A 22,915-nucleotide genomic window follows, 5' to 3' on the forward strand; every position below is an offset into this window, starting at 1 on the left:
TACAATAGCATATCAGACTTCTAAAAAAGCATCTCCAAGAAACAAGATTTCGTCCCAACAAAGTACGATCGCAAAACCGGAAAAAAAAACCAACAACATTTCAACCCCCCTACACATGTAGACTTGCAGAATTGTATATAAGACGTTAATGCACATCATTCCGGGGGGGGGAGGGGGGGGTTCTGACGGACAGCCACACGGGGATACTTTCTTCGTCCAGAGGAGAAATTCTTGAAGGCGGCGTGGATCGGGAGACTGGTGCGGCTTTAAAATGTCCCACCATGCAGCGCGCCGTCCCAGTTCCGTTACAAGGTATTTACAGCAGGAGCGGAGCCCGGGCGAGTCGCGCTGTCCGCAGCAGCGCACGGGCAAGAGCAGTTCGCGTCCTGTGAGCGATTTCGCCAGACAGCATCTTCGTCGACTGGTTTCAATTTATTTTCCTTGGCTTTAGCGTGCTCCTGGCTTTGTTGCACTGGGGTTGTCTTTTTTTTTTTTACCCCCCCCCCCCCCCCCCTTGCTCTTGGGGGTGGTGCGGTGAAGAAGTATGTAAGACTTGCAGATTTCATGCCAAAAGCGAAATCTCCTGCACTTCACTCGAGCCGAGCCGGAAAGCAAGTTTAACTACACCGAGTAAAAGATTTATTTTTCTTCAGAACGACCCGGAGGAAGGTAAGAGGGGTTTGTTTTCCGTTGTCTTGTTTGGTTGTTCCATTACGATTATTTCATGAAATCCATGTTGAAGTAGTTCCACGGAAACTATTTGTCAAAATAGTTAGGGATAGGACGTGTTGTCTGCGTTACTTGTATATTCCCCCGTGTTTGCTATGTTTGATCAACGAGAAAGGTGCATTCATTCAAGTTTTAGTAAGGTGAAGTGTTTTCATAGGCCTGTGAATTATTACAGAATTTTTTTTTCTCCCCTCTCTGGTTTACTTTCCTGATCGGACTGAACTCGGGAGTTGTGTTGCAATTAGACTTCCAACTTTGTTTACGCTATCGCCAGTGCTGCGTAATGGTTTTTCTGCATCGTGTTTAATTCCACTCTGTAGTTCATTGCTCGTTTCAGGACTCTTTATTGTGTCTACACAAGTATGACTTGATAACACTTGTTTTAATTGATTTCTCGATATTTTACACGAGCCCGAAACAAACCTTATTAACCCCTTAACGATATTCTTTGGCTGGTTGGCATAATTGGTTTTCTAACTGCCCGTTCAGAGTTCTTGTGAAATCCAGTTAACACCGCCTGGTTTAGAGGTAGTTGTTGCAATTCTGGGTGAATTACCTTGTCCGCTTTCCTTGCTTGTCGGTGGAGAAAGACCGCAGATTTGTGTCTGGCAGCATTTCTGCCGCTGCGCCGTGTATAATCAACAGGAGCAATCCATAGCTCATAATACACTGCGTACTGCCAGCAAGCGATCAACTGAAGACGATAGCAGTAGGGTTTTGTGTGAAATTTAATAGGTAGCAAAATAAAACTAAAGAGTAGTAATAAAAATGATTTCCCCCCTTATAACTCCTTTTCTGGTTGAAGTAAAGGAATATACCACCGCACTCCTGCACTAATTTCACGGCGCGTTTTATTGCTTAGAAGTAAAAACTTTCCCGCACTAGAGTACTTGAAGTTGGCGGGTCTAGTCTTTTTAATACCTCAACGTGCTGGTGCTGTTTCAGATAAATCGAGTTGCTGTTTTTTTTTTACCTCCGGTGGCCTTGGTTCAAATCTAGTTCAGCAGACTCGCTGTGTTGAGATCTTTTCCACCTTGTACTCATTTGCGAACATTAAACCTTTGTGGTTTGGCAAAAACAAAGAAATCTCAGCACATAAAACGACTGAATAGAAGGAATTGTTCTCCCCAGCCTTGATAGAAGAGCATTAGCACAGCCACACGGAGGGAACTGTGTGCCTGGGTGTAATCAGTGCCATTTGTCTTGTCACCTTTCATTAGTATTTAACAAAGGTAAGCAAGCTGAGAAACGAGCACAAAACGTGAGCTTCGTGAAGTGGAATAGTATTGGATATGACGATTTACACACCTTTTTTTTTAGTCCTCACGCATGTAACCCATTCAAGAGTACAGATGAGAAGGGAACACTTGCTATAGAAGAACCCTAGGCTTATCGTGTTAAACGTTTTAAGTGATTAAATCTGCTCTTTGGTTTCCTTTTCAGTATGTAATCCACTGTTTGGAACTACATTATAAACCCTTCATATGTGGTTTTGGAGTAAAGGTTGTAGTTTAATCACAAAAGGCGTCATTTGAACTGAACTGTTTAAGAAAACAGGGTCGTTTTGCTGCTAGTGTTGAGCCTGCAGAAGAATACTAAGTAACAATTATGTCATTCTCTTTGTGTTTGATAGGATACAGAAAAACAAGACGTGGGGGGTGGGAATATTAGTGTAGCACACCACTGGAAGAGCATCTACTTAGCAAATAATTTATCAGCGATGTTTTTTTTTCTGTCCCCTGCTCCTTTTTGTACGTGCGAACAGTGCAGATGTGAATTTTAGTCTGGTGCTCTAAAAGGGTTCATTGTGAGGCGCAGCACGAGCTGTTTGACATCTTTAAAAAAAAATCTTTCTTCTGTAATAGCATTGGGGTTGGCACCAGCTGTACTGCTTTACTTCTGTTTAAGTAATGTGAAGTAAAAACAGTCCAACCCATCTGCATTTATAACTCCGCTAATCTCTGTGGATATTACTGTGGCAGGAGGGGGCATCAATAAAGAGAGAGAGTTATAATACCTACTCATGTTCAAGATTAGCAAAGCACTCCCCACTCCCCCTAGCTGTGTGATAGTGTTGTGCTCTGACACATGTTCTTCAGCTGTTGTTGACTCCCTAGTGGTGAGACTTCAAAGGCAGACTGTAAATGAAAATCATGGCCAGAGAACAAAGGCTGTAATATTCTGGTGTGCGGTGCCATCCAGATGTGAAAGCGTGCTTGGCCCTGGCGCCCGCGAGGAAGGGCCTGGTGAGGGGCCTCTTCGGCAAGGGCGCCTCCTGTGGCAACTCGAGGTGCTCCTCAGGGGGCCTTCACTGCGGCCGACTGGGACTCCAGGCGGGACAGGTCCGAGGAATACACGCCGCGCGGCTGGGTCTCCGTGTTCCTGACGCGTTTCGTGTCCCAGGTGCCGTTTGCGACAGCTGCAGCTCGGAAGTGGAAAGATTTCGAGTGCGCGAGCAGTGCTAGTCAGACTGAATAACCTCACCTGTCGGGTTTTAATAGATGCAGCAGTTTCTCACTCGTCTGCCACGGACTGGGGCTGCTGGGGTGGTGAGAGACGCCAGTGAGCGCTGTACCTCACTGGTGGTTGGCGTGGGTTCCCTCTTCTCCTGTATATAAGGAGTTTTGGCATCCTTCGAGATGGAAAACACCATGTAAATTGAAGTGTTTATTATTCTATCTTCCCTAATTTATCCTGCAATTTGCACATCTCTGTGTAAAAGGTGCAATATCTCAATCTGACCAGCAGCTCTTTCGTAAGTGTAGTTGTCAACTCTTCCCATGAGTTTCACAGATTCCGATTGTGAAAAGTCTAGAACTGTTAATCAGAATCTGCAAATCTACTTTTTTCGGTCTCCAACATGCAGATACTGACTTGAACAGCTGCATCTCATAGAATAATATACATGGTTATATATAAAATAATAGATCAGTTGTTAGGCTGTGTCATTATCAACTGGAATAACCAGTTTAATACTGCAGTCCTCTACTGGGTGTTTCTAAATGGAGTGCTTTATGTTTTTGCTGGGATGTTTGCTTTATGTTCCTAGGATTTGTATCAGCCCATATCAGCAAGGGCCCATGTTGCATCTAAACAAACAAATGTCTATTTCTTGTTCACATAGAAAAGAAGCAATGTGTGGTTCTAGTACACCCTGAATTTGAGTTATTGAAATCTGTTTTTCTTTTTACTTTCAGAGGCTATGACATGACCAGTTTTAGTTTTACACCTGTCCTAATATGTTTATGAAGGGAGGAATTGGACTCTATGCAAAAGGCTGTGTTTGGCTAAGTGAGGAGACCTGTCATAGCTAATGGTAATGTACGTGTCTCTAGCTGAGTAGTAACCTGTACAGATTTGAAAGCAAAGGAAGGAATCAGCTGCAGGAAAGCAGTTGGTTCCACTATCAATGAGTTTGTGGAATGTGGTTCTTTCTTCTAGCGCATTATTCTCATGGACGGTCATTATTATTCATTCATATCATTATATCAAATCAAAGTTTATTTATCAAATGCACAACAATACAGCGTGCAGCGGTAGTTGCTGGCAATGAAATGTCTTTTCTGCGAGCTCACAAAAAACAAGAATCACAAAAATAAAAAAAATCACAAAATTAAGGTTACATAATAACGGATAATGTAATAAAAATGGAATAAAACTCAATATGAATAGAGCTGCTATGTGTCCATGGTGTATGCAATATATACAAGTAGTGCAGTATGCTGAATACAATGAAAACAATGTCCATATAGCCATTACAGGTGATTTACTATAGAAGCTGCAGGTTGGCTATTTACTGTAGCAGTCTTACTGCCTGGAGGTAGAAGCTTATCTGTAATCTGCTGGATTTGGACCGAATGTTTCGGTACCGTTTACCAGACGGTAGGAGAGAAAACAGTTTGTGACTGGGATGACTGGGGTTCTTGAGAATGGACCTGGCCTTCTTAAGACATCTAGTTGAGTAGGTATCCTGGATGTTTGGTAGTTTAGGACATTATACATTAGTATTAAGTCCTAAAAATGTCACAGACAAAAGTTCTGAATCTAGGGCTTTAATACTGACATAAAATATAATACTGCCCAAGTTAAATGTTAAAATTCTAAATATCCAATATCAGGCTACCTATACTCAACTTCAAATCTAAACGTTTCAAATGCTGAGTCATACAAAACAAAGGTTATGTGTAAAATTCTGTTGGTAAAATGGAATGAAGTCCTTAATGTTGTAGTTTTCAGTGATCAAGAATTTTCTTTTTACATAAAACTGCTTGATTACTGCTCATCTATGAAATGAGTTATTTTGCATTAAGTGAAGTTTGTAAAACTAATTAAATTACCCATATGGGTTGCTCTTCTACAATCTTACATTCAGGGATTCTCCTTGGTTACATAAAGTAGTTTTTGTTTTTGATTTGTTTTTTCCCCAGAAACTGCATCTCTATGGTTTGAGCTTGGATTTAGTTTCTATGACATCATTTAATTCAAGAAAATGCATTTTAACCAACAAAATATTTTTTGTAGAAGACGAGATGATGTAATAACATGTTAAGCATTTTAAAGCACCGTTCTTTAGCTATTCATAGCTTTCATCTTTCCTGATGAAGTCATATCCATGATGTAATCCAGCAGAAAATAAACTTGATGACATGCGGGGGGAGGGGTTAAGAATTGCAGAGTGTTTCCATTGTTTAATCTTTTAAAAATTAATGCTCCATTAGAGATCCAGGACAGTGACACTGACATCTGTCAGCAAAAGTGCCACCATTTCCTGTGTGTGTGTGTGTGTGTGTGTGTGTGTGTGTGTGTGTGTCAATCGGTTAGCTTCTGACTTCCAGGACAAAATAGTGGGAATTGTTTTGTTGTTTTGGGGATTGATCTGGGGCATCCTGAGGGGATTATCTAATTTAGGATTAAACTGGGATTTGAAGACGGGCATCCTGGGTTGAAAGATGAGTAAATTAGGATAGCCTCCCCACCCGGCTCTGTAATTTGATGATGTGCAGTATGTCTTGACCCTGTGGCCTGTAGCGACAAACAGTAGGGTGTCTGAGGTTACAAACCTTTTTAATTCCTGCTCCTGTCTTCTAAATATGTATCCGGGATTAACATATTTAAAGATCTTGGCCTTTCCATTTCCTTACAGATTTCCAAAGTGTGCTATTTATTTGCATATCCTGGTGATCCAGAGGTGCAGCAGACAGAAACGGGGATGAAAAACCTGTTTGATTTTTCATCTGTGCTGAGTGAGTTAAAGCTGCAGTTAGCAGTCTGCAGTGAATGATGGTGACATCGTGTCATGAAGAACAATGTTGCAACAAACTCTTATTTCTCTCTTATTTCCTTCAGCTGGATCTGAAGAGCTATTTTCAAATGTTATTCTCTTTAGGAAATGGAACTTTAAAAAGCAGCAGCAGCAGCAGCACAGATTCTTGTTTCTAAACTGGTACTTTTACCCATTACTCTCAAATAAGCAGCGGTTTAAGCTTTAAAAGCATAAAAATGGTAAATGGGTCAGTCTTAAAACATTCTTCAGTTTAACTCCAGATGTTAAGAGAGTTCGAAGTAACTTTAGGTTGTCCAAAATCACGCTGAAGATGCTAATCAGTCTCTGTGAATCAAGCCAAGCTTTGAAATGGCTTTATCTTTTCAGAGATAACCTCCCAAATGGATCCAAAGACTCAGGCTTGACTAGGTTGGAATGCACATCTCTGATGCTATCAGTACCTATAGAAACATGCATGAAGGTTTCTTTGATATTTAGGGCTGTGGAATGTCTAAACGTGACAATGGACATTTTAACACCATTATTTGAGCAGTTAATCATCTTTTATTTCCCTGAGAAGAAGTTATACCATTACCTCCTACAGCATTCCAGAGAGTCCTGCACCTTTACTACACCAGCTCCCTGGTAACTTGCTTCCATAGGAATTCAGGAGCTGCAGACTTGGAATGCTAATGCATCATTGAATTTGACCATTTTGTGTCACTTGTGCATAGTGTTGTTTGGAATGCTTTGGTTTTAGTTTACTAGAAAACAACTGTTTAGGATTTGCATTTTTAACATATTTTAGATTCAAGAGTCTGTTAGGGTTGGACTCTAGTACTGACACCAATGTGAAGGATCATCAATTGTAATAGCTTCCTAATGAGATCAGATTTAATTGGTTGAACTCCTAGAAATTCCATTTCACACTGTGGGTAAAGAACTTTTCAGCAGAACTACTGTGCTTTAAAAACTAATTCTAGCAAAAGATAATTAATATGGATGGTTTTGATTCCTGGTCGGTTTATTAAAAAAGATTAGCTTTTTATAGTTTTGATTTGAAAAAATGTATTCTCCGGGACAGTGAAGAATTATTCCAGCTCGCACTCTTAAACATTTTTCAATATTAATACACTCCTGACAGTAAAGGAGAAATGATTGTTTTATAGCAGTAAATCATCAGTATGCAGGCAGCGAAGAGGGTGTCCTTTCATGCAGACAGCATTATGTAATCTTTCACTTTTTTAACAGACCCTATTGTTTTATGTTGAAAAGAACAATATCCGGTGTTAATTTTGGGGGACTGGATAAGTGATAAAGTTGGGGCAACGCAGTGCCAGGTCTTTGTTGATTTCCTGTTAGATTCTTATCTCAGGGAGACTTGAGTTGGCACAAGATAGTGCAAAAACAAATAAACATTCACTTTGTAAAACAGGATTGGTGTATTGAATCAAAGCACTTGATTCAATACCTCGTAATTGCATACAATGTTAGTGTTCTGCCTTTATATTAATCGTATAAAATTTAGCACATAGAAAATGGTGTTATTCCAAGTAACATGTTTTCACATCCAGTAGGGATTTTTAGAGGTCCACAGGCAAATAAATATAGCCGTATACTTCTGTTTGTCCTGATGATGCAGTTTATTTTGTGGTTAGTTTACAGTGAATTTTAATATATTGGTGAATGGGTTTGTTGTCAGTGGGTAGGATATGCATTATTTGTATGAGCTTTATCTATGATTAGTATAAGTGAAATTAGAGTTGCCAGATGAACGTGCTGACCATTTGTCTTAGTTTTGCACAAAGCCACTTGAAGAAATGGATCATAAAGACATGGCGATCATCCTTGTATCAGGATCTCCCCTGCAAGTTCACTGCCTTAATGTAAGGGATTACTGAATGGCTCTAAACAGTGCTGAAGATACCTGTAGATAGCAGGGCTAATTAATACCCTCTCTTAGTATTTCATTGCAATATTCTCTTCTCCTTGCATTGTAACCTACTTTATCAACTGTGAATCAATAAGCACTTACTTCATATAATGTCAGGAAAATGCAAAGGTTTCACCCTGAAAAATCTTCCACAGTCCCCAGGAGGTTAATTCGGAAGATTCCTACTCTGACAAAAGCAGGTTCTTGGTGGGTTGCCTAAAAATCTGCATTTTGTTGTAATATGAAAAAAAAACTGTCCAAACTAAAGTGAGTACTACATGGTTTATGAATGAATCGGTTAATACAGAGTGTGTTTTTTGTGTTTAAACTTTAGTGCTATTTATCAGAAACGTAGATCTTACAGAATGACTTGTCATTTAAGGCTTAACCTTCCCTTTTAATATCTTTCTTGACATTTAGGCATTGGAAATGTACTGTGTAATTCAGGTATATTACACGTTCCTTGCTGTGTTTTTTTTATTCTGTAGCTGGATATATTAAGAACATACGAAGGAAAACAGCCTGTCCTGTGATTCAAGGGTACACCAGCAGTGCTCCAGTTTTGGAACACACAACGTTCTAGTTACAAGTACAGAACTGTATCCACTACTCCATAATGCAGATCTTTTATTTCTTTCATGCTGTGAATTATGAAGAAAGAATCATGCAAATTGCACTAAGCTGTAAGTACATTACTAAGTTCTCATTCTCTCATTTTATTTCTCATTTCTAAAACCTTAAATGATTATCTATGAAAACAGAGAAGTGCTCTAGATTCCAGTATACTGCACAGGTGATTTACAATTTGCTTGAAGGCCTTTCTCACAATACGAGAAACTTTATACATCTGTTAGTAATTTTTGGAATGTTTTTTTTCTCAGAAGTCACGTGTTTGACAGCTGTTGTTTGTAGATGTTGTATAATTTGGACCCTTTGTCACTTTTCGTGCTAAATGTTATTTTCCCATTCTGCACACCTAATAAAATGGATTCCCTAATATCTGTCCAGCTCTCTTGTTGATTACATTTGTTATGTTGCTTTTTTATGTTTTGTATAAAGTGGTTTTAGTTTTAATTCACAGCTGTATTTTTCCTATTTTACAGTAATCCTTAAAATATATTCTTTCATATAAGGCTGTGAGCCCCATATTGTAGATTCTGTTAATTTGTATAAACTCTTTTAATGTGTAAATGATCTTCATTGCATGTTCAATACATCAGTCAGGGAAAGTCAGTTTATTTCTTTTTTTCTTCTAATGCAGCTAATTGGGGTGGAAAACGCATACTGTATGTGCAGGTGTAAAGCAAGTCAGCTGGAGATCAGTGTGATATTCTTAGCTATAATATTTGTCAAGTGCCCACATACCACGGTGTATACCTATCATTGTGGGGGGGGATGTGGACTGGGGCAAATGTGGATTAAGAGCACATGGTTGTATGAGTGAGCCATGCAGCACCCTGCCTGCTGCAGCTGAAGCTTGTCTTGTTCAATATGGTTGAGATGGAGACGCGCACAAAACGCCCACAAACAACAATGGTCATGACGGAGCTCAGCTACATCAGTCTCTGGTTAGGACTCTGGTTGTCCATCAGTTACCAAAGGCTAGACAGGTTTCGTCTCAAGGAGTGGGTTGTCTTCTGTGTGGTTAGTAAAGGGAAGACCAGGAGGGGAGGAGCAGCGGTTAAGATAAGATCAGATCACTTTATTGGCCGTATACGATTTCTTGCATTAGGAATTTGTCTTTTCGCAGACCCCAGCTTGCTCTCCATGAGACACAGACAGGGAGAGAAGCTGGGGGTCAGAGCGCAGGGTCAGCCATTTATAATCGGCGCCCCAATTTATAATTGGGGTTAAGGGCCTTGCTCAGGGGCCCAACGGAGTAGGATTTCTCCGCTGTGGGATTCAAACCTGCAACCTTCCAGCCACAGGCGCAGATTCTTAGCCACAGAGCCCCACCCCCTTTATTTAGGTCTGCTTTCCTCACTGGGTTAGCTCTGATGGTAAGGAGCTCCGGTCTCGCCCCCTGGTTAGTATGGAGTAGTAGCTCTCAGATGGAAGCTGTACCAGTTATCCACTAGGCTGGACAAAAGGCTTCCGTTGGTGAACTGGAAGACTTCGGGGAAAATCTAATAGCACACCTTCTGCTGTGTCAGGTGTGTGGGTAAGAGTTACATTTAACATCCCTGGCCAAACGGGATCAGTTGTCTTAAAGGGGGAATTGCAATGCTGTGTTCATATTTTGGGGTCGGAAATATGATGAGTGCGTTTCAAACTGCGGCAAAAGAAAAATGTACACGGTAACTTGTAAAGATTCCAATTTACATCACAAAATAGGCAACATTTCCAGATGTGCGCAGTGCTATGTTCTGTGATTCAGAATAAGGCAAAGAAGCGTCCAGTGATGCGTGCGACCCTATGACATTGTAAACAAGCAGGCTTGTAAATGCATCTCTTTTAATCCAAGGGCAATATTGCTTTCGGTTTTGAGACGGTTCAGCTGACATATTCTACTTATTTGTTAACTCTGCATGCAGATCACGTTTGAACATTTCTGCAGTGAAAATTCTGATATATAACCTGTATTTATTCGTGTTACATTAGTCATTACGGAGACTTGATCAGGAAGGGCTGCATCACATCGCATTTTGTGGGAACTCAAATGCGATGCGTTGCGAAACATGGCGACTTGCAGTGCTATCACAAAGTTGGCGATTTTGTGCTTAATTTAAAATTTGTCAATTCTATCCCTAATGTCAATTAATTTATTTTGTTACTGAGATTGAATAACTGGTCGGAGAAATTGAGACTGCAGTTAGTTCCCCTTTAAGGTTTTGACTGTCACTACTAGTCTCCTAGCGATTCTCAAGGTTAAATCGGTTGAAAATCCTAGAGGTAAAGCTGTTGATAATCCTAAAAGATGAATGAAGGTGAGGGAGGCAGTGTCCTGTAAAAAAGGTCATATAACTGGTTATTTAAAGATTCGGCTATTACTGATTCTACAGATGGTTCACCAAACTAACCTTGTCTCTCTATATGGTGAACAGTTATCTGGTTACAAACCCCAGAAGGGGGCTTGAGTTGTCAGGGCGTCCGGTCCCTATGGAGACTGAGGAAGGCAGAATGTTCCTTTGTAATGTAATTCTATTATATACAGTACGGCAGCTGTGAGGGTTCCCATGACTTGGAGGTCTGTGGGCAAGGGTTTGTGATCAAGCACTGGCTAAGGCCTTGGGTTTCATGGAAGTGGTGGCAAGGCAACGATCCCTCGATCTCTTGCCTGGATAATGGATTCCTGGCCTGTCCTGGGAAAGCAAACACGGTTAACAATAATCCCCCAGGGGCTAATAAGTGAACATCTGGTTGTGTAAGTGAAAGCGTCAGGTGGTTAACGGTTATAGACTGATGGTACTGTATACAGGTCAGGTAATAGGATACAGGGTGACAGGTGACAGTTATAGTTAATGGTGGTGGGTGTGTTCTCTGGTTGGTTGTGATCTGATCACGTAAGGGTTTATGATGTTTACAGATGGGGTTGGGGTCTCCAGTTTGTGGTTCGATGGTTTACAGTTGTTTTGTTTGTGGTTCTAACTCGCCGTAGGACCCTGTGATGCTCAGGGTGTCTCCAAGGGCTGGGTGTGCGGTCCTGGAGTGAGCGTGGCTCTGGGTCGTGCTGACAAGGCTTCATGCTCCAGTCTCCTGGAGTAGTGAAACAACGGGACCGAAGAAGGAATCCCATCCGCTGGGCTGCTGAAACGCTCCAAATTAAATGTGCATAGCTGGGAAAGTGCGAGTCACTGCTTGCGAGAGGCCACTGAAAGGGTTGCCACGGCACTCCCACTGGTAACGAGTGGGCAGGCAGTCACACACACGTATATGTTTAAATTGGCCAACCTTTTTTTTCTAAATGTGCATTTTTGAGTGTATTCCAAGGTCTCTCAAGGTGAAGTCTTTGCTGAAAGTTCTTAAGTATTATTTAGAGGGTGGTAAAGTAGTTATTATTTCTCAGTTTACGTGATTGTTTTCTGAACCCTTGGCATTTGTCAGCATTTTCCTATTATGGAACAGGTAAAGGTTAATTCTATGCTGAAAAGAAAAGTCTCAACGTTTTGGCCTTGGAACCATCTTAAGGTGCACCTCACACTTGAAGAAGACACCGCAACAGAAATGTTGTCTCTTTTCTTTTCGGCATGGAATAAACCTTTACCTGTTCCTTTGCAGCCTACGCATGATGGTCATGCAGCTACTTGAACTTTATTTTCCTATTATTCTTGGTTTTCATTGACATAAAATTGTAGAAAAATTCTCAATCACAGATTACCCTCAGAACATACAATAAAGGGAGGGCTCAGCCTTCTCTCTGCGTTTGAAAAATGTGCTGACGGAGGCCAGAGGTGATGTTTAATAACTCTGGCTCTCCCTAGTTCTGAAGACATTCTGGAGAAAAAAAGGAGGAGTCACTCACATATTCTTAATGCAGGTCCTGAGCCGTGTTGAAGTACCAGTGAGTGAACAAGCACAGGATCTGAAAGGAAATGAGGAAACTGAGATATTATGTAACGATATTGTGTTATTTTCCTTTTTTATTGTTTTTAGGGGGTAGCTGTTAGATTCGTAACACCCGAGCCATACACAGCTTGCATTTGATGTTAGGGAAAGGGCCTATTGTGTTGATACGAGGGGGTCGTTGCTGCAGCTCCAGTGAATGTAAACTTACTGAAACATGAAACGAGCTTTTCAATGGAAACGTGTTCAAAGGTGGCCTCTGCTTTCTGGGCTTTCTGCAGAAGTGCTGGAGGAGCAATAACAGGTGCTTGGGACTCTTGGCACTACATTGCATCCTTTCCTGTGAACAAAGGCATCAAAAAACATTGTGCTTTAATACTAAAAAAATATTAATACTGAAAAGGGGGGATAGTCAGTTTTTTTCTCTCCAGTGGACCAGCCTGATGTGTTTACTGCCCCAAATATTTTATTTCAGTTCTAAATGTATATGCTTATATGCTCGTTACTTAAAGTGCTATTTCGTTGATGTAATTATTAACATTTTAGGCAATGAACAAAATGGAACATTTAACCTTCGCTTAGGCTAGCAGGACGGCACCGAGCTGAGGGTTGTTGACTGCAACTTTCAAACGAGCGGCGCACCAGGCTGCGATTATGATGAGATGAATCTAGTTAGTGAGCGAGCCTCACCTGCCCCCTGCCCCCTGCCTCAGTATCTGTATGTCAGCATGCTCTCGTTTAGATACTGTAACAGCACTCCCGGTTAGCGGCGTGCAGACTGACAGGCGGGAGACTACTTCACAGGCTCTCTTGACAGTTTTGTTGTCAGTTTCTATACAGTGGGGCGTGCTTATCATACAGGAAAATGCAGAGGAAGGATTTCTGATTATTTTAGCTGATATACTGTACGTATGTGATTACATTAGTTTCTTTCAGTTCATCAGTATTATTTGAATTAACTTAAAACCAATGCATCAGGACTTTAATGATCATATAAGGGAGGGTTACTTAATGTATTTGAACCATAATGCAATATATATGTTAGTAAATTAAGTGGCAATTTAGGGGTGTTCTTTGTGATATGCAAATTTGGGTGTTCGCGATGGTTCTCTGGACTAAACCCTTGTGCATGTTGGCCCTTCGGAACATACGGATGAAAGCTCAGATTGGAGTTATGTGATTAGGAGAGCAGCTCATGGGTCATTATGGGACCAGTGCTCCTTTTATATCAATAATTTAGATTGTGGCATAGCTGGTAAAGTAGGGAAGTTTGCAAGTGGCACTGAAATAGGACTAACAAACAATAGAAACAATAGGGAAAGGGCCTATTGTGTTGATACGAGGGGGTCGTTGCTGCAGCTCCAGTGAATGTAAACTTACTGAAACATGAAACGAGCTTTTCAATGGAAACGTGTTCAAAGGTGGCCTCTGCTTTCTGGGCTTCGCGATGGTTCTCTGGACTAAACCCTTGTGCATGTTGGCCCTTCGGAACATACGGATGAAAGCTCAGATTGGAGTTATGTGATTAGGAGAGCAGCTCATGGGTCATTATGGGACCAGTGCTCCTTTTATATCAATGGCACTGAAATAGGACTAACAAACAATAGAAGCTGTAAAGGAAATTCAAAAAGATTTAGACGAAAGTCAAGATTGCGCATTGCAAACTGACAATACAAAAGCAACTTTAAATATAAGATAGGGACCTTGGACCCTGAAGAACCTGCACATGAGAAAGACTTTTGTGTTTATGTGGGCAGATTAGTTACATCTCATAAACAATGTAGGAAAGCAATTAAAAAGGCAAAAAGAAATGAAGGATATATAATGAAAAGTAGAATTTAAACTGATGGATTGCAAGATTGTTAAGATGGACTGCGATAGACTTTGATCACCATATTGCAATAAGCATATTACTTCTCTGGAATCAGTCCAAAGACGAGCAACCAGATCGATTCCCAGTCTTAAAGGAATCTCATAAACTGGCAGGCCAAGGGAGCTGAGCCCTTTTCATCTTGGCCTGAAAAGGCTACAGGGAGGCCCGATTCAGGTGTTCAAAATCCTCAGAGGTACGGACAGAGTGGACTGAGTAGACTTCTCCAGTATCGGTACTCTGCAGTAGAGCACACAAGTGGAAACTATAGGGAAGTCGGTTTAAAACTGAGAACTGGTCGCGTGTTTTTTTTCCTCAGGGGATTAAGGGAGTATGGAACGAGTTACCGAATCGTGTTATTGAAACCAATACCCTCCTCCCTCTTTCAGGAAGATATTTTCAGTGTAAGTAGCTACTAAGAAACAAACTGGTGGGGTGTGCCAAATGGCCTTCTTGTTTGTAACCTTTCTTAGATTATTATAGTCGGAGTGTTTTCAAATATAATATTGAAGATCTGACAGCATCTCCCAATAAGTTCCATTGGTACCGCAAGATTGTAATGTTCATTTCTGTTAAGGGTTGATTAAGTTCAGACTTAAGAAGCTAAAACAAGATTTAAGAGTATTGGCAGCGTGCCTGGATTTTTCTTGATACTAAATAAACAATGCTGGGTTTTGTAGGCTCTTATGAGAGTAGAAGGGCATTGACAGGAGTTTCGACCCCTGCAAGCTTATTGCTTATGTTTCTGTTCATGAGGACTGAATATAGGATCCTCAGACTTTTAAAACGTTATTTTTTATTATAATGAAGTCATTTTAAAATGCTCTCCACCTTCCTTGTTACATACAGGAGATTCACTTATTCCATGTTAATATAGTTACACTGCAGTGTGGCAGGTGGCCTCAAAGTATGTTGTGGTTCTCTGTGGAGCAAGACAGTCCTTTTCTAGTGCGTTCAACACTGTGTCCTTGGCAGTGTCCTTCTTCAACTGCATGCGGTCCAAATGAGTGCACTATACCTTGAGCACAGAAATCTAAATGGGGAAAAATAGATATTTAGCAATAAGTGCAAAAATAATATATTCATTTTTACAAAATTATGTGTAATATATCCACAGACTGACGGCAAGTTGGCACAGTAATTAGCATTGCTACCTTACAGCATCGGGTCCCCTGATCCAATTTCTCAGACACTGTGTGCGTGAATTTCCCATGTCCTCTCAGAGTTTCCTCCAGGTGCTCCAGTTTCCTCCCACAGCCCCAAAACTTACTGGTACGGTAGCTGGCTTCTGTAAAATTAGTCTGTGTGTCTGTGTGTCTGTGTGTCTGTGTGTCTGTGTGTCTGTGTGTCTGTGTGTCTGTGTGTCTGTGTGTCTGTGTGTCTGTGTGTCTGTGTGTCTGTGTGTTCTCTGTGATGAACTGGCGTCCTGTCCAGGGTGTGTCCTGCCTTGCACCCAGTGCTTTCCAGGATAGGCTCTGGGCCACCATGACTCTGAAATGGATTATCGCTTATTGAACGTGATATTGATGATAAAATCTACAGATTGATTGTCTTGCTCTTTATATCGCTCCCTGCGACTGTTTAATAAAACTTTGTTAGTGATCAAACAAAATATAACATCGATGCTTTCTGGTATGATCTCCGGTTCTGCTTCCATTGCTGTCTCCTCCTATTACAAAATGTTACAAAAATGTAAAAATACTCGAGTAAAAGTAATGATTAATGATTAATGATCTTCCTGTGTGCCACTAGTGAACTCCCCTTCAGTCAGAGAGGAATGTGAGTATTTCAGTGTAATGCTGTACCTTGAACCGCACAGCCTATGAGCTCATTAGTTTCTCACAGTTAATGCAAGGGACTTCTGTGTAGATCCCCACCCCCCCGTGGGTATTACTTGAGAAGTCTGCAAAACATTAACTGTAGGAGTGTAAAGGACTTCCAGCATAAATCAGCTCCCTTCTACAGCAAGTGTGTCTCTGACTCTCAGCCTCACCCGGTCTCCTGATATGCTGTGCTTAAGGGCACATCAGCTGGAACCTTTTAATGCAGTTGTTCATTTCCTGGAAGTGTTGTGATTTTTCCTTAATGACTCACAGATCAAGGGAGTACAGCAGAGTGTCGGGAATCCTCCTGATGCAGATTTGGGAAGGCAGTGTTTTGGGGGTTTTTTCCACTGGCAAGCGAGCGAGCGAGCAAGAAAAAAAGGTTTTCATAGTTGGATTTCCCTTTCCTGAAGTGTGCTTGGGACAGAAAGCATTTGAAGTTGAATTGTAAGCACAGTGTGTTGCTGCTGTCACTTATTTTCAGACTCACTGGGGTTAAAGGTTTCAAAACATATTGTTGCCTCTGAAACCTTTCTGGCAGAAGGGAATTTGATGCAAATGGCAGCCAGATGGTACTTAAAGGCAGCAGAACCACCTGTAGGTCAGAAGGCTATTTATTTTAATCCCCATCCTGGGCTGATTATCTCTCGTGTAGTGTGTAGCTCTAAGGCAGGAGAATACAGAGCGCAATTCACTTTTCCAAACAGTATTTATTTCATCCAAGAGGAGTCCCCCTGAGATCATGTTTCAGTTTTGTAATGCTATTTAATGATGGCAGGTTCAGTTTTAATGAGATATGGTTATTTGTTTTCTTGAATGAGCTAACCATGCAGACATGCCTGCAGCTTGGATTAAATTAAAATCTCAGCAGCTGCTAATTGTAAACCTGACTCTGCACTGGGCTAACACAAGATCTTCTGTCAAATACAGAGCTGCCGCTCCAGACGAGGGTTTAAAATTGGCAAGTGGCAGGAGGAGTGAAGTTCTGATTTAATAAATATTTCAATCGGTTGTAGTCAGTAAAACACTCACGATATGGCTGTTGTACATTTTCAAAAGATTAACGATTTGTCATTCTAATACATAAATGATATTGAATGGAAAAGGAAGTTAATTTGACTGTAGGAGATCTTGTATAATGTACATTTGAAAGTGTCTAGTTAAGAACAACTGATGTTGATCAACTGAAATTTTAATTAAGAGTTCCTACTTGTAACTAGCTTCAGCAATTAAATTACATACCCGAAGTACATTTAAGTACAGTATTTGCTAAAATGCCTTAATTTGACAAGTAATTCGCTATTGTCAGATCTACAGTTTCCTAAAACCTGGTGCACTAGTGCGCTTGAGAACTGCATTGAATTAGACTTTGTGAAGCACGCTGTGAGCCCTGTTCCGTATTGGCATTCTGTGAAGGGGAACGTGGTCATGCTGCTTGTAGAGATGGTTGGACAGGGCTGGTGTTTAAAGTTGGCGTGGTTGAGGTGTCTTGTCCTGTTTGTTTTTCCCATGTCGGTACCCCACAATACTGTTTACCTGTTCAAGTTTGAAAGACAAATCTTGTGTTCCAATAACCAGCATGTTGTCCACATTTCATTCTGGAAAATGTTATAAAAAAATGCACTTTTTAATTAATGCAATTTAATGCAAAATAAAGTATTTTGAGTTATTGTTTAGATTAACTTTTCTAAATAAATTGGTCTTGTGTCAAAATCTGTAGATCGTTCTTCTTATTCTGGTGTTGTTGAGCTCTCTTAAAAGTATTTTTAAAAAAAGGTCTGTTGAATTTGTGTGGTTATTTTTTCTATAGTTTATTAAGCTGAAGATAGAGCTTTTCCTGAGTGATCTCAGTTTCGGCCATGACTCATGTTTTCCAGGGTTTACACAGACCTCTTAAGCGTTCTGAATTATTTTAAGTAAAAACATTCTAACAGTAACGGAGAAATTGCATTGGGCTTATGTTCATTTAAAAAAAAAAACCAACACATTTTAGAAAATAATTGTCCTCTAAATGAAATGGTCCAAGAAGTCAGATTTTTGCCTCCATATGTTTTTTATTTCTGCATTTATCTTAATAATCAATTTTAATTCAAGAGGCCGGGGACTTCGTTTTCTTTTGAAAAGAATCGAATAGATTTAGATTTAGCCGTTACTGTCCTTCAGAAGTCCATCCGTCCATCCATGTTCTAACTGCTTTATACAATACGGGGTTGTGGAGACGCCGGGGCCCATCCTGGCAGGCAAGGGGTTTAAGGCAGGACAGACCCTGGATAGGCCGCTAGCCCGCTGCAGGCCAGACAGACGCGCACACACTCGCCAGAACCAGTTTTCCCAGAAGCCAGTTAATCTCCCACTATATCTTTGGACTATGAGAGGAATCTAGAGCACCTGGAGAAAATCCATGCCAACATTGGGGAGAGAACATACAAGCTCCCCACAGACAGCACCCCAGGTCCGACCCAGCACCGAACCCAGGACCCCAGCACTGTGAGGCAGGACTACTAACCATGGCCCCACCATGCCACAGTCCTCTGAAAGTCATGATCTTGAGTTCCTGCACTATTTTACTTTTCGCCAAGTGAAAGACCTTTTTAAGCAGAATCAGGATTTTTCAGCAAGCACTTAATAACGTCTGTTTGGTTAAGCAGAAAAAATTGGCATCGTTTTAACGGTTTATGATGCGACATGAATTTCTGCACAATATTTTCTGTGGCGAGGTTTGGATGCGAACCTGAAAATGCTGAATGCACGACTGGTTTAAATTACTGCTTTTAAGAACCCCTTATGGTTGCTTTTTGAAAGTTATAATTAAATAGTGGAAACAGCACACTTTGTATTTTGTATGTTTTTAGTTAAACATTTTATTAAGTTCAAATTTTGTCTGTCAGAAACAGTCGCCCTCCGTCTCCATGAACATTATTTAGTCATTTTTTATGATAACTATTGTTAAATTATGGTGAATTGGCAATGGTATTTTTTAGTGTATTGGTTAATATTCATTCTTTTTCTAACCTCTTATATTCCTTTACATGTCACATGTAGGTGGGAGGGTCCTACACTGGTAGGCTAAAAGAATTGAACATTTTAGCCTTGAAGAGAAGATGGAGGTGACGGAGTACACCAACATCAGAAACTTCAGAATCAGTAGTGAAACCTGTAGTAGTGAAACCAGTCTTAAATGCCAGCTGCATTTAAGACTGAGAACAGAAGGTGCGTCTTTACACAGAAAGGTTGTGGAGGTCTGGAACAGGTTACCCAGCCCTGCTGGTGAAGCCAGCATCTTGATCACAGGATGTTGAAAATGGCAGGAAAAATAATTCAGAATAGCAAGCATCATCACAGCTGACTCCACCCATCTGCTCCATTCTCAATGTGTAATGTTCCATTAGGGAGATGGTATAGAGCACTACGTTCAAATAAACACATTTATAATAATGTCCCTTGTGCAATAAAGCTGCTCAGCGAAATTATGTAAATGTAGTGCCCCCCACTGCCTATTTATGTATTATTTACTGTTATGATTTAATGTACTTTGTGTTTTTATTTGTCTTTTATGTTTTGCTTGTGCCTTTGGGGGAAGCCAAAGATACAGATTTCCACAGTAGCAGACGATAAAGTATTCCTTTAAAGAAACAAATCAATTCTTAGACTCTATTATCTAGTGAAAAAGCAAAGGAGCTAGATGGACAGCTTCTGTTCGTATGATCTTACCAGTCACCTGTGATTGGGATCCCCCAAGTAGCCATTTCATCTGCAGCGAAGGACAAGCGTAATCAGCAACACACAAGCTGCGTGTTTGTAGTCTTCCAGCATTGAGCAACAATCGCAGCTAATCTGCCTGCCGTCAGTGGATTTTCACGATAAAGAGAACGATCATTCCTGTGTGAAAAATCAACTCAGATGAAAGACTGGTTATCTGGTTCTGGACTGATATCTCCCACATAAATGACCTCCTAAATGCAGAGGTTGGAAAGCCAGTTCATTCATTTTAATGTACGCGAGACCTTGCACGTGCTTAGCAGACCTGCTGATCGGATGGAAAGGCAGAGTGCTTGATTCTCAGGTTTTTCTTGACTCGTCCACTTCCCCACGGCATCGCTGTGCCAGAAGCTGCTATCCTCCTGCATCCAGTTCTGAAAATGGGTTGGCAGCCAAGTGTGAGGAGCTCTGGGACTGAGAGGGTCTGTGGCCACACTAAACCGATTTCCATGGAAGTCGCTGGGGAGCCATGACTAACCCAGCTGGCAGAGGCACAGCGTGTGCAGTGGGAAGGAGATGCAGCCAGGACAAGCGTTCAGCATGTGTGGATGACAGCTTGCTGATTCCAGCTGTTTTCGCCTTCCAGGGTGCAACCTTAGCCAAGACTCTGGGCAGATTGCTCTTAAATGATACTGTCCATGAAGGTAATTAAGCTGTTTCATTTTGCTCTGGGCTCATTGTCAGGGATACCGATCTGTTTTTGCTTTGAATCCGTTTTCTAAGCCAACGTTGATGTCGGCATATGTTGGTTCTTTGAAGAAGTAAGGCTGTTATTTTTTCTGCCCTTATCACGCACAGTGGAATTCATCCGCAGGTTGACCTGATTAAATTTTTTCGATGAGCTGCACAGGCAAGTCCTGTTTGAATAGGTGAAGTGCCTGTGACTCAACATCTGGAAGGTCAAAGGTTTTAGACAGACAGCCTAAACAGAAGTCTTCTTCTCTGTTCTACACAGTGAGCACTTTGTGCTAATGAAGGAAGATTTCTCCATCGCCCATGATGGTAGTCTGCTCTGGATCACACCCTTCATGTTCAACGCTCACTCAGTCTGACTGGGCATGGCTGGAGCCCCCAGTTTTACCTTTACAAAGTGCTTTCCCTAGTCATTGACCATTGCTGTACAGTTCTTTCACGTTCTTTGAGCCTTACTGATTTTCTTTCTTTATCTTTGGACCTGCAGAGATGAACTGTATCTTAAAGTATGACACTTTCAGTTGTCTACTGTGGAATATTCTTCACGTCACAATGTGAAGTACTCGGATATTAACATGTTCTTAAATACTCGTATTTCGTGTTTGGAGGGTGAATTAAATATTTCATATAATATTCTGTATGCATGTTAGGGACACTTCCCATTCTGGATATTTGATGAACAAACCTGAAATGTGTGATACTGGCATTTACAAAAATAATAAATAAACGATATTACCTCCTGTATATTCTGTGATTAAGGATTAACTGATTGGTTTAATTTGTGAGTAGTACATGTTCTTTGGGTTTACACACTGCATTTGCCTGCTGCTTAGGGAGCGTGAGACACGGACCAGAAAAGAGTAGTCAGCTGACCTTTGTTTAAACTGATAATTAAAGTAGTATTTAATTTTGAATCATGTCATTTAACTGCTAGATATATTGCTCTCAGAGAAACAGAGCTCCTGGTTGTTAAGTAGACATCTTGAGTTATTCAGGAGATGTTTAGTGAAATGACAACCCAATCTAGGGTACAGTTGAATGCATCTTTCCTCAAACAAATGTTCATATGCGATCAAAGCATTTCAGAATGACAAAGTTTAGAGTCCTCCTGAAGTGTGTCATGAAAATTTTTTCTACCTTTCTAGGAGAGAAGGAATAAGAGCTGCTGGTCCAGATATGCTAGTACTTTTTTTACTTCATTGTACATAAATGATAATGAATGGTTCTGATTAAAGGATCTAAACCACATTTGTTTAGTGCCGAAGAGGGGGTTACTATGTGGAAAAAGTAGCACTAGTTTAAGTTTGAGGAGTTAACTGAAAGGCTCCACAGCTGAAACGTTGTCTCTTTTCTTTTACTTAAACATGGAATAAACCTTAGTTTATTCAGTTGTTGCTTGGTAGCCTCCTGAGTAGTCCAACTACAACAGCGTGAGATTGGATGTCATTCCCTGCTAATCAGCTGCTAGGTGCTAGAAGGGTTTTTCGTTGTTATTTTGTGGCAACTTTTTGCACCTGGTCTTCATGAGGAAGATGAAAATGTTATGCTGCAATTACTTACTCCATTACCTTGATTAGGCAGTATCCCCTGCATGACACGATCGGTGAGGGATTTGCGGTTCTTGTACTGTATTAAGTATGATGCTTCTAATAGCTAAGTAGTTACGATTACAATTCTTTGATGAAGTATATCAGTTTAAAGTGTAAGCTTATAATGCATACAATTCAGGCGACCTAATCTGTGATGATCAATGTTTGTTTTACGTTTTCTACTGTGTTCTGCATTTTGGAACAGGTTCTTGTGTTATAACCTAGGTCTTAAAAGAAAGGAGCCTTAGCTCCTGGTAGAAATGCCTTTTAAAAGAGGGGTTGGGAAATACAGAGAAATGTATTACTGTTATTGTTGTGCGTTAGCTTGTCTGTGCTGTACTAATACATTTCTTCAGACTGGATGAATGAGGTGTCCAGATTCACACTACATGCCTCTTTTCAATTTTCTGCTTAGAAAACCTAGGAAGGGGGGCAAGTAGAAGGACAGTGATCGTTTTCAAGAATCGGCTGACCTTCCCAGGAATATTGCATCACTACGCTTTGTTTTTTTCCTGCTGGTCACTATTTCTTGAAGTGCAGCGCTTTAAACAATAAAAGAAATTGTTACTACTTATTAGTTTTAGTTAGCATTAGTTACTACTAAGTTCCCTGGAGGGTTTCTGTGACTGTATGTATATGCAAATCAAACTGGGTGTTATTTTTTTTTACTTTTTTCTTTTTCTTCTCTGTGACAAGGGAGAAAATAATTTTAAAATGGTGTAGAAATTTGAGTAGAAATTTGTAAGAAAGTGG

At 40.7% G+C, this 22,915-nt stretch overlaps 1 protein-coding gene across 1 annotated transcript in view; it reads left to right on the forward strand.

Annotated features, from left to right (window-relative positions):
• The first annotated feature begins 306 nt into the window (after positions 1 to 306).
• Positions 307 to 22,915, forward strand: part of rassf8b (Ras association domain family member 8b) — a 63,770-nt gene continuing 41,161 nt past the window's right edge. Inside the window, exon 1 of the mRNA XM_088923744.1 lies at positions 307 to 669. The gene's annotated coding sequence lies outside the window, so the exon portion shown is untranslated. The remainder of the gene's footprint in view (positions 670 to 22,915) is intronic.

This window comes from Atractosteus spatula, chromosome 8 (genome assembly GCF_055471065.1).
Source record: "Atractosteus spatula isolate fAtrSpa1 chromosome 8, fAtrSpa1.hap1, whole genome shotgun sequence".
In the NCBI taxonomy this organism is placed as follows: domain Eukaryota; kingdom Metazoa; phylum Chordata; class Actinopteri; order Semionotiformes; family Lepisosteidae; genus Atractosteus; species Atractosteus spatula.